This window comes from Hevea brasiliensis, chromosome 14, assembly GCF_030052815.1.
Source record: "Hevea brasiliensis isolate MT/VB/25A 57/8 chromosome 14, ASM3005281v1, whole genome shotgun sequence".
Classification (NCBI taxonomy): Eukaryota; Viridiplantae; Streptophyta; class Magnoliopsida; order Malpighiales; family Euphorbiaceae; genus Hevea; species Hevea brasiliensis.
Genome location: NC_079506.1, coordinates 16514754 through 16531448, shown reverse-complemented (window position 1 = coordinate 16531448; position 16695 = coordinate 16514754). Strand labels below are relative to the sequence as shown.

Below are 16695 nucleotides of genomic sequence, written 5' to 3'. Positions count from 1 at the left end.
CTTTTTGCCATTTTCCTGTACAATTTGCTCATCTGAATATTACTCAGTTCTCTTACTAATCTGTCAAGCCAAATGAAGATGCATTTTGGTATCTGCTTAGGCCACAAAATTCCCTAGATGCCATTGTTATTGCATCATTTGTCCCTAGCATAAAAATTAACTATTGGCTAGCCATATCCAAATATTTTTTCAAAGGATTTCATCAATTCAATACGCTTGCCATTTGCCAATATTAATATCCTATCAATTTCTACATTCAAATCTAGTCCAAACACAACTAATTTCCTGTTGCAAGAGGAATATGAAACCAGGTTTGAGAAGAACTGCATGACAGCCTTAATCAACCGAAAAAGTAAAAATACCTCCAAAATCTTCAAGCATCAGATCCATCTGTAGGAGCGATTCCTTGTTGCTTTAACTCTGCATGAACTTTCTTCAAGAACTGATCCCAATCACTCCCTGAATCTGAAGTCTACACTGTTCCTTCTCTCACATTCTGCTCTAATTCCTCCCTAGTAAAAAGCAGTGGAAGTGTAAATGCTCCCCAAGGATTAAAATCCAGAATTTTAACATGGTCATCCTTAGTGACGTAAATATCAAATGTGTAATTCTCTGACTCAAAATTCAGCCTCACGTTATCAATAATAATAATAAAAAAAAATCCTCAATCAGTGATTGAAGATTATTTTGCTCTCAAGGAGAACGGGATAAAAATTACGCTTTGAGATTCCAACTCGGTGATGACCCCAAACAAAGGAACGGAATTCCATCTAGGGCAACAAAGAGGAATACCACTTGAGGTGTGCAAGGAAGAAACTAGGGGGACAAGGTTTTTTCACTGCATGAATCGTATGCATGGCACAGATCATGGACCAATGAGTCAGATGACCGCAGCAATAGCACAATCTCACTGAACGAAGTGCAGTGCAGTGTACCAGATGTGCTAATCCAAGCAGAATCTTTTGGGTACTCCAGTTCAGCTTAGGAAAAACTGCACCTCCAAGGATTTCAATCGATTCCTTAATCTTCAATTCAAGTTCTGGGAAAGATGGGGTGACATAGGTTGCTCTGCTTCATCTCAGACCCTTCTGACACTTGATAATCCCCTTCATCTATAGGATTATGAATTCTATTTGGTAAAGCATCTTCATTAGAGACAGAAATGGGGGGGATAAAGGGCCCTGAATCATCAAGGAGGTACTCAACAAACGATTCTGGAAGCCTATGAGTAATAGTTCTGATAGATACAGACTTGAATTTTGGGTACCATTCCTGACTCTGGCACCGATCCACTTCTTCTTTCTTCATTTTTAAGATAATAAACAACCTGGAACAACTGGCTTTAGTGGCCTTCTCTCTGCTATCAGACATAGAAAATGATGCCCATGATTAGTAAACAAGTATCAAACGTCCATGGCCCAGAAAGTATAAAAAACCTAATTAACTATTCCACATTTAACCATGTGCTGGAAAAGCTAGTTCAACTGGGAGCTAAGCATCATCATCTCCAGCGAACACTCGAAAAGGATTGATCAAAGAAACAAGCTGAGGTTACCTGCATAAACATAAGCTTCAAAAAAAAAAAACTTCGTGGAGCGAGCAAATAAACAAAAGGAAAGCAAATTGGATAACTTTTGCTCACCTACTCATCAATTTGGACCATTCAATTAATTGGTCTTCATCTTGATCTAATTTAGGCTTGAATTGGCTGTCTTTAGCGAAATCGCAAACTAACCTAATAGACAAAAACAAGAACTAAAAAGTAAACTTTATTCATGTCCGCAATTTCAACCTCCATGAACAGATATAAACCCAATGGAAATCCTTTATATTCCCACAATTTTAAACTCATCGAAGTTAAAAGAATCATATTCAGAAACAAAACCCAACTAAACAAAGCATGTCTACAAACAAAACAGTTAGTTTGAAGAGAGTTTACCACAGTTTATTGGGACTTGGATAGGGGAAATGATCGAACCACTGATCAAATTTACTTCATTCAATCGGGCAAGTGCAAATCCATCTGATATAAGAAACGCTAGAAATGCTGCTTACCTTTATATATATATATATATATATATATATATATATATATATATATATATATATATTATACCGCAGTCCCATTGTCAGAAATGAATCCACCAGGCATTGTGAATCCGGCTGCGAAAGTTACTGTTGCATTTAGCGTTGCTACCGTCAGGTGGGATTGTTTGGCTTTCCTGAGTCCAGTAATGAAGCCCTCAACTCTTTCTATTCTCTTTGAGTTGTCTTCTTGGTTAATCTTATTTCGACGACTTCGTTTACATCCAGCCTTTTTCAAATTTTTTACTGGACCTCCCAGCAACATGATTAATTAATTGTCAAATATTTTTACCATTATATGGTAACTATATGGTATAGTATGCTATAAAATCCAAAGTGATCTCTAGCTGATTGGGGATCCAATCCGACACAATAGAAGGTTGAATCAATCCAAGATGAAGGTCGGGCGTCAACTAAAATATGTTATGACTGAATATAAGGAGAACGAAAAAGACTGGTCAGCCGAACTAGTTTTTTGGTATGACGTGGACAAAATGGTTAATATGCGAGGTCTCCGCTGTAATCCCTTTGTTAAACTAGCTTTCACAATGTCATTTGTGGCCAAAACAATGTCCAGAGCAGTCAAGCTCTCCTTACTAGCAGCATTCTTGTCAAACAAAGGGATGCCTTGTCAGAGTCGTACAGTTAAACCAAAGAGCAGCAAGCTGATGGAGAGGTGTGTTCCCTTCATTATCTTTTTGATCTATGAGATTGGACATTGTTATTTTTTTGGCTTTGAATTTCGGATATGTTTTTCATGGACCAGTATAAATATTGTAATATTCTACCCTTAAATATTGTAATATTCTACCATTTGCGGAAGAGTTGTGAGATATTTAGGAAATACACTGGGGTTAGGATTTGAGAGTTCTGATTGATCGTATCTTGCTCTTTTCATCATAGTGGAATTTTTTCTCTTGTCTTGCCCGTGGACGTAGACCTTATAGTTGAACCACGTTAAATACTGTGTTATTCTTCTTCTCTTTTCAATACTGTGTAATTGTACGATTTGTGTGTGCGCCTTAGATTTGCGTGCTTGTTATAACAAACTAGTATCAAAGCTTTGCATACAAAACATAGGGTTTACAGATGGCGTCATCTTCAACGAAGTATAAGATGGAGAAGTTTGATGGTGGATCAAGTTTTAGTCTATGGAAGATTAAAATTAAATCTTCCTTGATCCTACAAGGTCTATGAAAGGCAATCGAAGATAACTTTCCAGAAGGTATGAAAGAGGCAGAGAAGGCTGATCTCTCCTAAGTACGATTTTCATGAGCGTAACTGATAATGTCCTATACGAGATTACTGGTGAAAGCTCAGCATCTGCGGCATGGAATAAATTAGAGGAGTTGTACTCTGCCAAATCACTAACCAGTCGCCTGTATCTGAAGAAAAGGCTTTATAATCTGAGAATGAGTGAAGGTACGCCCATTAAAGAACATATGGATGAATTCAATTCAATCATTATGGACCTGAAGAATATTGATATTGAGATTAATAGTGAGGATCAAGCCTTTATTGTGTTATGTTCTTTGCCACCCTCCGATGAAACTTTTGTTGATACTCTGTTGTATGGGAAAGATAGTATTTCACTAGATGATGTTAGTAATTCTCTAAAATCGAAGGAGTTGAAAAATAAATTTCCAGATAATAGAGAAAGATTTGAGGGTGAAGGTTTGGTGAGCAAGGGAAGAGCACATTCAAGGGAGGGTTCTTCCAGCATATCTAAGTCAAGAATGAAAAAGGCCAACTGTTTTGAGTGCGGGGAGCAAGGTCACTACAGGAGAGACTGTCTCAAGTTGAAAAATAAAAAGGGAAAGTAACCAAAAAGTTCTGCGAATGTAGTTGATAGTTTTATTGATTCTGATGGTTATGACAGTGCTGGATAAATTTTATCCGTGAGTTCAAATCATGGACAAAATTTATGGATTCTTGATATTGGTGCTACTTATAACATGTGTTATAAGTATCCACGCATAAACTGATTTGTCACTTACAAACAGATGAGTGGCAAGGTGTTTCTAGGCAATGATCGTGCATTATCTGTTGAAGGAATTGATAACATTAGATTGAGGATGTTTGATGGCGTTATCAGAACTATAGAGTGTTGGCATGTTGCAGGACTAAAGAGGAACTTGATTTCTCCTGGGATACTTGACTCTCATGGATTCAGATACCATGCAGAGAATGGAGTTCTCAAGGTGTGCAAGTGCTCTATGGTACTCATAAAGAGCAGTTTGGTTTCAGGATTGTATTTTCTTCAAGGCAGTACAGTTTGAGGGGAAGCTGCAGTAGCATCCGAAAGCAATAATCAGAATCAAACTCAATTGTGGCATATGTGTCTTGGTCATATGAGTGAAAGAGGATTATCTGTGTTAAGCAAGTGGGATTTGTTGGACGAGCAGAAAACAGAATCTATGGACTTTTGTGAACACTGTATGTTTATCAAACAGACCAGGGTGAATTTCAATAAAAAGGCAGTGTGCAAGACTAGAGGAATGGTGGATTATATCCACTCAGATCTATGGGGTCCTAATAGAATTCCTTCCAAGAGCGATGCCAGGGACTTCATCACCTTGATTGATGACTACTCTCGGATGGTGTGGGTGTATTTTCTAAAAACAAAAGATGAGGCATTTTCAACATTTGTAAAGTGGAAGACGATGATTAAGAAAAAGACAAAGAAAAAGGTCAAGCGTCTTAGAACTGATAATGGGTTGGAATTTTGTAATCGTGAGTTCGATGCATTTTGTAGCAATGAAGGTATAGTGAAACATCGCACTTATACAAGAACACCACAATAGAATGGTATTGCAGAATGCATGAACGAAACACTTTGTGACAAAGCACGAAGCATGCTTTCACATTCAGGATTGGAAAAGGATTTCTAGGCTGAAACAATTAATACAGCCTGTTTCTTGGTTAATAGATCTCCATCTACAGCTATTGAGTGCAAAACTCCTTTTGAGATCTGGTCCGGTTCACCTGCTGATTACTCTCAACTGAGAGTATTTGGTTGCCCTGCTTATGCTCATGTGAGAGATGGTAAGCTTGAGCCGAGGGCAAGAAAATGCATATTTCTCGGGTATGCATCTGGAGTGAAAGGCTACAGGTTGTGGTGCAATGATCTAAAGTCTCCAGGATTAATTATCAGCAGGGATGTGACATTTAATGAGTCTGCTTCATTGGATAGTCAGAGGGAGAAGTCAATAGTAGAATCAGATCACGGTGTCAGAGAACAGGTGGAGCTTGATATTGATACTTCAGTAGTTCAGTCCAGTGATTCAGAGGATGAGGTGCAAGATCCTGATCAACAAGAGGATGCATCTAAGCAACAGCAACAAAAACCATATAGCATTGCAACTGGTAGAGAGAGAAGACAGATTAGACCACAGCAAAGATATGCATATGCAGATCTAGTTGCATTTGCCTTGTCAGTTGCTAAAATAGCTGATGTGCATAAACCCAGCAATTATAGAGAAGCTATTTCTTATTCAAATGCAGATTAGTGGGTCGGTGCTATGAGTGAAGAAATTGAATCTCTTCACAAGAATCAGACTTGGGAGCTTATAACATTGTCTAAGGGACAAAAAGTGATAGGTTGCAAATGGGTGTTCAAGAAAAAGAAAGGCACTCCAAGGGTTGAAGCACCTCGAGATAAGGCACGGTTGGTAGCAAAAGGCTTTACTCAGAGGGAGGGGATTGACTTTAATGAAGTGTTTTCTCCAGTTGTGAAGCACAGTTCTATCAGAGTCTTACTTGCTATGGTTGCTCTTCATAATCTAGAGCTTGAGCAACTAGATGTGAAGATAGCATTTTTGCATGGTGAGTTGGAGGAACAAATTTATATGAGTCAGCCTGAGGGATTTGTCATTCCAGGTATGGAAAACCGTGTTTACTTGCTTAAGAAATCTTTATATGGTCTGAAATAGTCTCCTAGGCAGTGGTACAAATGATTTAATACATTCATGGTTCGTAATGGCTTTAATGGTAGTTCATATGATAGTTGTGTGTATCATAAGAAGCTTTCAGATGATTCCTTTGTTCATTTGCTGTTGTATGTGGATGACATGCTTATTGCTGCTAAAAGCATGTCACAAATTAACATTCTAAAAAAGCAGTTGAGTGATGAGTTTGAGATGAAGAATTTGGGTGCTGCAAAGAAGATATTGGAAATGGAAATTACCAGGGATAGAAGTGTTGGGAAGTTTTTCTTGTCTCAATAGGCTTATGTTGAGAAAGTGCTTAAGCATTTCAACATGAATAATGCTTAGCCTGTGACTATTCCGTTTGCTGCCCATTTCAAGTTATCTACAGACATGTCACCAAAAAAACAGATGAGGAGATGGAACACATGTCTAGTGTTCCCTATTCGAGTGATGTTGGTAGCATCATGTATGCTATGGTATGCACCTGACCTGACATTTCACATGCAGTTAGTATTGTGAATAGATATATGGCGGGTCCTAGGAAAGAGCATTGGTAGGCAGTGAAATGGATTTTGAGGTATGTCGACACCATATTTTGGCCGATCCCCAGAATCAATAAACTTCGAAACTGATCCCCAGCACTAAGTCTCCCTTTGCCAGCCAATTACATTTCCGGTCTCTCCTCACAAGGAATTGATTCAATGCTAAGTCCTCATATCAGTTAAAGCCTTATCGGTCTCTCAAATCACTCACCGACCCCTCAAACCAATTCTCAAATTCCCTGACCAGTCAATTACATTCCCGATCTCTCTTGTCAAACAAAATTGAACCAACACTAGATTTTTATGTCACCGGTCTTATTGCCGATCTCTCATTTTAGAAGTTTAGGAATAATCAAGTTAAGATTCCAATCCGGTGTAATGATGATCTCGATCTTAAGTGGGTACACCAAATTTCCAATTTTAATCAAGTCCCGTTTAGCGTTGGTTCCCTACCGATCTCATGCTCATTGTGTTTTCCGATCTCTCACACTTAGGTTAATAATCACTTCCAGTTACTTCGATATACTCAGACAATCAAGTGCTTAAGTAATTTAGAGATTTTTCGATCACAACCATTCACCAAACAAAAGAGGCATTTCATTTCATTTCATTTCAGAATTTGTACAAGTCATTCAGCTGGAGGATCACCCCCAGCCTGATCTACATTTTGCCCATCTCCTCTCTCACCCTCAGCCTCCTCCTCGCTATCCTCACCTTCGTCCTCGGGAGCCAGGTTGGCCATCCAGGAGAAGTCCTCCTCAGGATAACGCTTCTTAAGCTCGGCCAGGAGATCTCTGTGAGCATTAACATAAGCGCCGGCCACTCCGGTCACCATCTCTTCTTCTTTCGCCTTGAGCTCCTCAGCAAGGTGAGCAGCTTCATCGGCCCGGAGCGCTTGCACTTCTTTAAGAGCATGATCTCGCTCGGCCAAAACATGAGCTTGCTCGGCCAGCTTATCCTCATAGAACTTCATTCGCCCCTCAATTTGTGATATGTAGTTCTGAGCGGATGACAGTTGGGATCGGAGGGAAGCCGCTTCATGACCCATCCTCTCGACCTCTTTACCCAGGCGATGAGCCTTCTCCCGGACGATGTGCTGATTCACCAAACACTCCACATTCAGGCTCATAGATCGGGTCAGGATGTCGTCAAGGTTGTCCGGGGATAGCCTGTCCCGATCCTCCCGAAGGCAGATGGAGGACCCCAATACCTTAGCAAAACCTGGGTTCTCCCGAACAGTTCGGTTCTTCTCCAGCGAGTGGATCAGAACTTGAGCGCCACGGGAAAGGGGCTTCACCTGTTGTTGGGAAGGACCCCCTTCCGCGCCCGAAGTAACTGGAGGAGGAGGAGGAGGGGGCTCCTCCTGGCGAGGGGGAGATCGGACCATTTCTATGATCGGCGGTCCTGAAGGTTGAGACGAGCCCCCTTGAATTTCCCCGGGCTCATGCCTGGGTGTCTGCATTTCCTCAGCCCGCTTCATCTCCCGCACCTTCCGCGAGATCTCTCTCTTCCGCTTCCAGCTCTCCTTAGAGGCTTCGCCGCTTGCCATACCTGCACAAAGAAGAGGTCAGTGAGATCGCTAAGGTCCTGAGATCTGGGATGTAGAAAATACCGATGTCGAGGTCAGAGAGCCGAAGCCCGCGATCTTTGCCGGTGATCAACTCCATTATCCAGTGATGAAGTTCGGCAGTCACTGCATCCAAGCAAGAGAACCTCTCTCTGCTCGCCTGTTCTTTCAGCTCCATCACCATCTGGCCTTCCTCCCTATTCAATACAAGACGCTTCGGAATTAAGGGTCCTTGGTGTAGCCAGCTACGAGGGAAACCCTCAAAGCCGTTCGGAATTTTGCTCCTTAGAATGAAGAAGCGGTTCTTCTAATTTTTCAAGGAGGAGGGCAGATAGGTAAAAAGCCCCCATTGTGGCTTCGCCTGGAAAAACCAGTACTCGTCGTCCTTTCGACGAGTTAATCTATGCAATTCGGCGAATACTTTAGGCGTAGGATGGAATCCCTTAGCTCGGCAGAGGCCTCGGAAGGCTACTAAGATCCGCCACGAGTTCAGGTGAACTTGGGCTATGCACACTTGGTAAAATTTTAAGACTTCCTTAAAGAAGTCATCAAGAGGAAACCGCAGCCCGGCTTTCAACTGTTCTTCGTATACTATAATCATGTCGTTCTCTTCAAAGAAATGATCGGCCCGGTGATCGCCGTGACACCGGATAAGTTCATATGAATCAGGCTCAATGTTGTACTCCTGGCTGAACGACTGCAGATCGGTTTCTTGAAGGACCGAGGGCAGCTCGTCCATGGGAAGATTCTCTCCCCCTAAAGAAGGCGCATGCCTTGATGATGCCGCTTGCCCCCGAGCTGGAACGGAGACCCTAGGAGGTTCAGGTCGCGCGCTTGGCCCAACCACCTCTACTTCATCAGACGACCACGAAAACTGAATGGAAGGAGGGCTCGTCGCTCTCTGATCCTCGGCGCCGCTCATTTTCAAAGAAAGAAAAGAATTAAAACTAAAAGAAGGATCAAAACCCTTACCGGAGCTTGATCGGTGTCGGAAGAGCTTGAGAAAGCGAGAGGATTTTGAAGTTGTTCGCGAGAGACTGAAAATGACATAAGGGAGCAACTGGCTAGCCCCACCCCTATTTATATTCGTCTGAGCATTTAATGCTCACGATATTTCAGGCGGTACATCGGTTAGCGAGACTCGCCAGCTGTTCTGACACGTCTCACGAATATTCCAAATATTCCATAAGGAGAGATCGGCTAGTTAGGGATCCACTAATCAAGGCGAATGTTTGGAAGTACGGATCGGTTAAGGGTTGTTCAGTTACGAACCAGATAGGATAAACACACCAGAGATCGGAAAATAACCAATGCAAAAATAATAAAAATAATAATTGACAAAATAAAATTTTTATTTCCAAAAGATCGGATTACATCATTTGGGCGATCTCTAGAGACCGGTGGAACATCCCATCTAAAAGGCTTATGTCAAAGCCTAGTCTCGTGGCTGAGTCAAAAGAGGTGTTTGACCAGGAGACTGGCTGTTGACATCGGATAGATGTACAGCTTAGATGGGGGGACTATGACTCCCATGAGAATGAGAGAGGTCGTCATCAAAGTTACCGCTCGAAACTGAGCCGCTATCAGAACACCCAGTGTGGTGAGGAGCCAGATGAACGCCAAGGAGCAGTCACCGGTGTTAAGGGGAATATTAGCAGTCTTCTCGCTCGAAATCAGTTCGCCATTCGTATCGGTCGAACGATTCGAGATCGGCACGATCGAGGTCCGCGATCCAGATCGGTTAATTAGTCCAGTTCTCTCACCATCATCAGATAAGGTCATCACGATTCTTCGATCACCAGGATCATAAATTTTCAGTTGGAGAATAAAGAAGTCCATCAGAAAAAGATCAAAAGCCACAATCATGGCCGGAACTACTGCCGGAACAGCTAGAACAGGAAAGTAAGGAGGAAAAAGGAAAATCGAATGAGGAAAGTTTTTTTGACAGGGGTATATATAGAGGAAGATCAAGCATTTATTGCTAAGCAAAAAACGAAGCGAACGCTTCGGGAATCAAGGGAAATTAATGCTCTGACCAGACCGGACCTGATTAAGGGAAGGACCGGAATGATACAGATCGGAAGAAGGGAGGCCGGTATAAAAGATCGAAAAAGGAGCATGTTAAGAAGATCGGAAAAGAGAAGAGATCGAAAGGCAAAGAGAATAAGACAAATCCCAATAACTGTCGCCAGAATCAGAGCCGAGGTAGTTAAAGCGTTGCAGACGAGATCTCCACCGCACGCCTGAGAATCGCCCACAATGCTGACAGGTGCCAGAGTATGTCATGACAGTCCTGTACATCCCAATCTCCACCATTGATCTCACTTGCAAGGACGAGCCCAGAGCCTTTGGATCAAGGAAGAAAACGACAAGACCAACGCCTTTTATTCCCAGCCCTTGGATCGCCCAGGTCAACAAAGTTTGGGACCGTCAGATTAAAAGGAGAAAAGGACAAGTATTTTGAGAATGATCTCAGCCGTTCATTTTAATTCTCTTTAATTCTCAAGCATCTGATCATGTCCTTCAAAATCCAGACCCTCCATCTCCCTCAAGGAAAATCCTGACCCTTCATAGGAAGCCCCCGGTTCCTATAAATACCTGCATAAAAAAACTGTTGAAAGGAGGGAGGGACAAAAAGAAAGGAGGTAGTTACTATAGCGGAAGAACTCTGAAATTTAATTCAGATCGTTACTCTGCTATTTTTAAGCTTTCATAAGAAGAACTTTTAAAACCAGTTTTCTGAAGTGTTTTCTTAAAAAAAAAAAAGGATTTTGAACACTGAAATTCTCCATTTTCAACTCATTTATTATCCCGCAGCGCTCACATTTTCAGTTCTTTGTTGTCTTTATTTCCACTCCCATTGTCCACACTCAATCTCATTTAAACTCGGGTATTATTCTGACTCGATTGCATTTTAGCGAAGCACTCTTTGTCTCGAGGCGAACCTTAGTCTTCCGGCTATCAACCTGCAATCTTATTACGTTTTGTGATTTCTGTAATTAGTTCAATAGATTCGACTCCCTACAGGTCAGTGTTCATATTGCCATTTTATTAAGTTTAGTTCTTGTTTTACGTATTTCCTTTGTTCTTTTTATGCATGTTATTTTCTCTAAGTTCATATCACGCTAAAAAAATACAAAGAAAGGTTATTCTCTAGTTTATGTCCTTGTCGGCCAATCCATGCTTTTGTTAATCTTTGTTATTTCTAAACGCAAGTCATCTCGTCCCGAGTAATGTATAAGTGGTTGGATAAAATGTAGGTAACGGCAACTTAAGAGTCCCTTCAAAATAATGAAAGGTCTAAATAATAAGCCAGGAAAATGGTGAAGCCGAATCATTAGAATAACTCAATAGATTATTGGGCAAGACATCGTAAGACAGAGTAAAACCAAACTTTGGATAAATAAATGGAATAGATTGGGTATCGAAAAGTGCCGGTGAGGCGACCACATAGGAAGGTCAGAGAATTCGGTTTGACATCCCCTGCCTAGTCCTAAGGTATCAATAAGTTAAAGAAGTCTTATTCAGACCCCCCGACACCTTTGAATATCAGAACCCTTAGCCTTAGGTTCTCTCGATAGGTAAGATTTAAAGAGATCGGAAAAGTCCTTATCCGACTACCATTTAAACAAAAGAGAGCGGAAGAGAGCCCTTATCCGATCCTTAACCAGAATTTTATCAAATAATTTAAAAGAGGTCGGAGGAGAGTTCTTATCCGGTCCTCAAGCTTAAAAATTTTTAATAAATATTTAAAAGAGATCGGAGGAGAGTTCTTATCCGGTTCTCAATCTAAAACTTTAATAAATATTAAAGAGACCGGAGGAGAGTTCTTATCCGGTTCTCAATCTAAAATTAAAATAAAATAAAAGAGATCGGAGGAGAGTTCTTATCCGGTTCTCAATCTAAAACTTTAATAAATATTAAAGAGATCGGAGGAGAGTTTTTATCTGATTCTCACCTAGAAATTTTAACAAATAATTTAAAAGAGGTCGGAGGAGAGTTCTTATCCGGTCCTCAAGCTTTAAAATTTTTAATAAATATTAAAAGAGATCGGAGGAGAGTTCTTATCCGGTTCTCAATCTAAAATTTAAATAAATCGGAGGAGAGTTCTTATCCAATTCCAAAAATTGAATCCTAATAAAATAGCCCTTCAAACAAAACTAACATACAACAGTAACTCACTAAGGTTGTCTCATTTACTTATGTATCTGGGTAATCCGAATTAGTGAAAAATCAAATATTCCTTTTGTCAAAAGGATTAACATTTCCATTCAAGCCCTCCTAACTGCCAATTCTAATTTATAAAGAACGCGAAGTTAAATTTGCTTTCCCTTATTGAGGGACGAGGTGGGGTGCCTAACACCTTCCCCACCCGTTTAAGGACCCCAAACCTAGAATCTCTGTTCTGAAGTGGTTTCATTTTAATTTATTTTCACAAATGGTTTTCTTTAATTTCCCTCAAAATTAAAGTGGCGACTCCTCACTCTTTCCCACTTCGGTGAGGGTTCGTTCAGGCGACCGCAAAGCGACAAGGTATTTGAAAGGTACTACAGATGTTGGTCCGACATTTGACAGGGCCAAGATGAGTGATTCAGTTGCTGGCTATATGGATTCAGATTTTGCAGGGGACTTAGACAAGAGCATATCTTTGATAGGTTATTTGTTTACTCTTTCTAAAAGTGCTATCAGTTGAAAGGTAACATTGTAAGCTACAGTTACGTTATCTACCACAGAGGCTGAATATATGGTGTCGCAAGGTATTTTGTTGTCGCCCGGACAAAGCTCTTCACCGAAGTAGGAAAAGTGAGGAGTCACCACTCTAATTTTGAGGGAAATTAAAGAAAACCATTTTCTGAAAATAAATTAAAATGAAACCACTTCAAAAGAGAAAAGAGATTCTAGGTTCGGGGTCCGTACACGGGCGGGGAAGGTGTTAGGCACCCCGCCTCGTCTCTCAACGAGGGTAAACAGATTTAGTATTATGCTCTTCATAAATTAAAAAGATAATTAGAGGGTTGGGATAGTGATGATGTTAATCCTTTGTGCGTAATAAAGGAGTATTTGATATTTCACTTATTTTGGGTTGCCCAAGAATACGAGTTCTTGAGATGGCCCTTTAGTGAATAGGTGTCGAGTAAAGTTATCTTGTGTATTAGAGTTGTGTTATTTTAATTTGGATTTTGTTAAGAGAGCTCGGATAAGAAGTTTCTATCGACCTCTAGATATGTTTTTTAGAGTTTTAAGCGGGAGATTTCGGATAAGAACTCTCCTCCGAACTCCGCGTACATTATTAAGAACTCTCACCCGATCTCTTAAAGTATTCGATTTTAAGTTTCAAGAAAAGGGTCTCGGATAAAAATTCTCCTCCGATCTCCGTGTTTTATTTAAATTTTGAATGAGAATCAGGTAAGAACTCTCTCCCGATCTCTTAAAGTATTTGGTTTAAAGTTTTAAATAAAGGATCTCAGATAAGAACTCTCCTCCGATCTCTTAAAGTATTCGGTTTAAAGTTTTAAACAAAGGATCTCGGATAAGAACTCTCCTCTGATCCCCATCTTTTATTTAAATTTTGAATGAGAATCAGGTAAGAACTTTCCCCCGATCTCTTAAAGTATTCGGTTTAAAGTTTTAAATAAAGGATCTCGGATAAGAACTCTCCTCCGATCTCTATGTTTTAATTAAATGAGAATCAGGTAAGAACTCTCCCCCGATCTCTTAGGGTGTTTGTTATGATCCATACCGTAAGGACTTTGGACTAAGGATTTTGGCGCCTGAGGGCGCCGAAAACCCGCACAATGCTTTTCTTAACCCACTGATGCCTTATAACTAGAGGATGGATACAAGATCGAACTTTTCGCCGATCTCCTATGCGATCGCCTTGTCAAAACTCTTTGGCTGGCGATATCCGATCTCTTTTGGTTACTAGTCTGGGATCGGATCTCATCTCGATTCCCGCTCTATTATGCTACCTCCTGAGCTCGTTCAGTAGCCCAACCTCATAACTTTTCCTCTGATATACTATTCAACCTTTTGTTATTTTTACTTATTCAAAAACTTTCACGTTAAGATACTTCTACCAATATTTTTTTGAACACCTATTTTCAAAGGAAATAAAAACTAAGAAGAAATAAATAAAGTTTATGAATGAATAGAAGAAGTAAGCTCAAGAAATAACTATTGGCCTGAATAATCCACGTTGGGATTTTTAGTGCAATTGAACTTAATGGAAATTTCGAGAATAAAAGCAAAGAAAATAAAACACGAGCATTCGGTAAAGTGATAGTCTAGACACTTACCTGTGGGAGGTTGACGCTATTGAACTAACTCTGGGACCACAAATATTGTAGAGCTGTAAGCTGATGGTCCAGGGACTAATGCTTACTTCGAAATAATGAGAACCAGGTCAGAATGCAGTTGAGCCGAAGCGACGGTAACCGGGTCGGAATGAGATCAAGCTTGGAGAATAATATGCGGGTACTAGGGTGATGAAGACGAAACTGAACAAAAAAATGGTATCGCAGAGTAATGAACAGATTGAAAATGAAGAATTTCAGGATCCAAAACTCCTTCAATGGAGATACTTAAGAAAACTAGTTTCTGAAGTTTCTCGATTTTATGAAAACTTAGAATGGCAAAGTAGCAAAACTGAATTAAATTTCAGAATCTTTCCACTATAATCACCACTACCTTTTTGTCTATCCCCTCTACAGTATTGCATGCAGGTATTTATAGGGAACGGGTGCTTCTAAAGAAGAGTCAGGATCTCTCCTGGGGAGACGGAAGGTCTGGATTCAAAGGACATAATCCGATGTCTGAGAATTAAAGAGAATCAAAATGGACGGCTGGGATCCCATTCAAAATATCCGTCCTTTCTCTTCTTAATCTAACAGCTCAGGGTCTTGCCTTACAAGATGGATCCGAGGGCTGGGAATGAAAAGCGCCTAACCTGTCATCTGCTTTTGATCCAAGGGCTTCGGGTTCATCCTTACAAGTATGATCAACGGTGGAGATTGAGATGTACAGGACTGCCATAACTATTTTGGCATCTGTCAGCAATAAGGGCGATTCTGCAAATGAGGCGTGCGGTGAAGATTTGATCACGCCTGCAACGCTTTAACTAACTCGGCTCTGATTATGAAGAGAGTTATTAGAAGTCATTTTATCCTCTTCGTGCTTTCCGATCTCTATTCCTTCTGACCTCTCTATTATGACCCTTTTCCTATCCTATCCCTTCTGATCTCTTTATTATGACCCTTTTTCGATCCTTCTCATATCGGGTCCCTCATCGCTTCTCGATCTCTCCCATTCTAGAATTTTCCTCTTCATCCGACCTGCCTTGGTCAATGCAATTAATTCTTCGGTTACCGATGCATCCGCTTCAGTTTCTATATGCAATAAATGCTCATGCACTATATATATGCACCCGCGAGAAAGCCCCTTCACACTTCACTTCTCCTTCAGTCTCTCTATTTCTCTGATTTTAGCTTCCCCAGTTATGATTCCAACTATGGTGACTGCTTTTGATCTTTCTCCGACTGTTTTCTTTGCCCCTTGCCTGAAGATTTACGATCCCGGCGATCGGAGAATCATGAGAACAATATCTGATGACAGTGAAGGAACCGGACTAATTTACCGATCAAGATCGAAAATGACGATCGTGCCGATCTTGAATCAGTCCACCAGTATAATTGGTGGGCTGATCTCGAGCAAGAGTACTGCTAATTTCAATCTTAATGTCGGTGATGACCTTTTGAAGTTCATTTGGCTCCTCACCACATCGAGCGTCCAGACTGCAGCTCGATTTTGGTCGATGACATCGACGATGACTCCACTCACCATCATGAGAGTCATAGTCACCCTATCTGAGCTGCACATCTATCCAATGCCTGTGGCTAGCTTTCTGATCAAATACATCTTTTGATTCAGCCACAAGACTAGGCTTTGACATAGGTCCTTACTAGGTAGGATGTAGTGCTGATCTTTAGAGATCGCCCAAATGATGTAATCTGACCTTTAAAGGTTCTCTTAATGATGTAATCCGATCTCTTGAGAACGCCCAAATGATGTAATCTGACCTTTTAAAAATGAAATGAAATTTTATTTGAAGGTTATTATTTAATTATTGCATTGGTTGTTTTTCCGATCTCTGATGTGTATATCCGATCTGATCTCTAACTAAATCGTCATTAGCCGAACTGCGGCTCTGAAAATTTACACAATCCGATAACCCTAGCTAACCGATCTCATTTTATTCGATTTTATTATTGTGTTTCTGGAACCTTCCTGTGACGTGTTAGAAAAGCGGGCTGATTCCGCTAACCGATGCGCCGCTTGGGACTTTGTGAGCATTAAATGCTCAGACAGGTATAAATAGGGGGAGGGTCAATCAGTTGCTCCCTTATGTCACTTTCAGAACTTTGCTAGCAATTTCAACATTCTTTCGTTTCTTCAAGTATTTCCGACACCGTTCACATTCTGGTAAGGGTTTTGATCCTTTTCTTAGTTAAACTTCTTTTGTTTCTTTGAAAATGAGCAACGCCGAGGGTCAGAGAGCCACAAGCCTGCCTTCTGT

The 16695-nt window shown here is 40.7% G+C and overlaps 1 pseudogene; it reads right to left on the bottom strand.

The window, feature by feature from the left end:
* Nucleotides 1-15: 15 nt before the first annotated feature.
* LOC110672882 (uncharacterized) lies at nt 16-2049 on the bottom strand (annotated as a pseudogene).
* Nucleotides 2050-16695: the final 14646 nt, after the last annotated feature.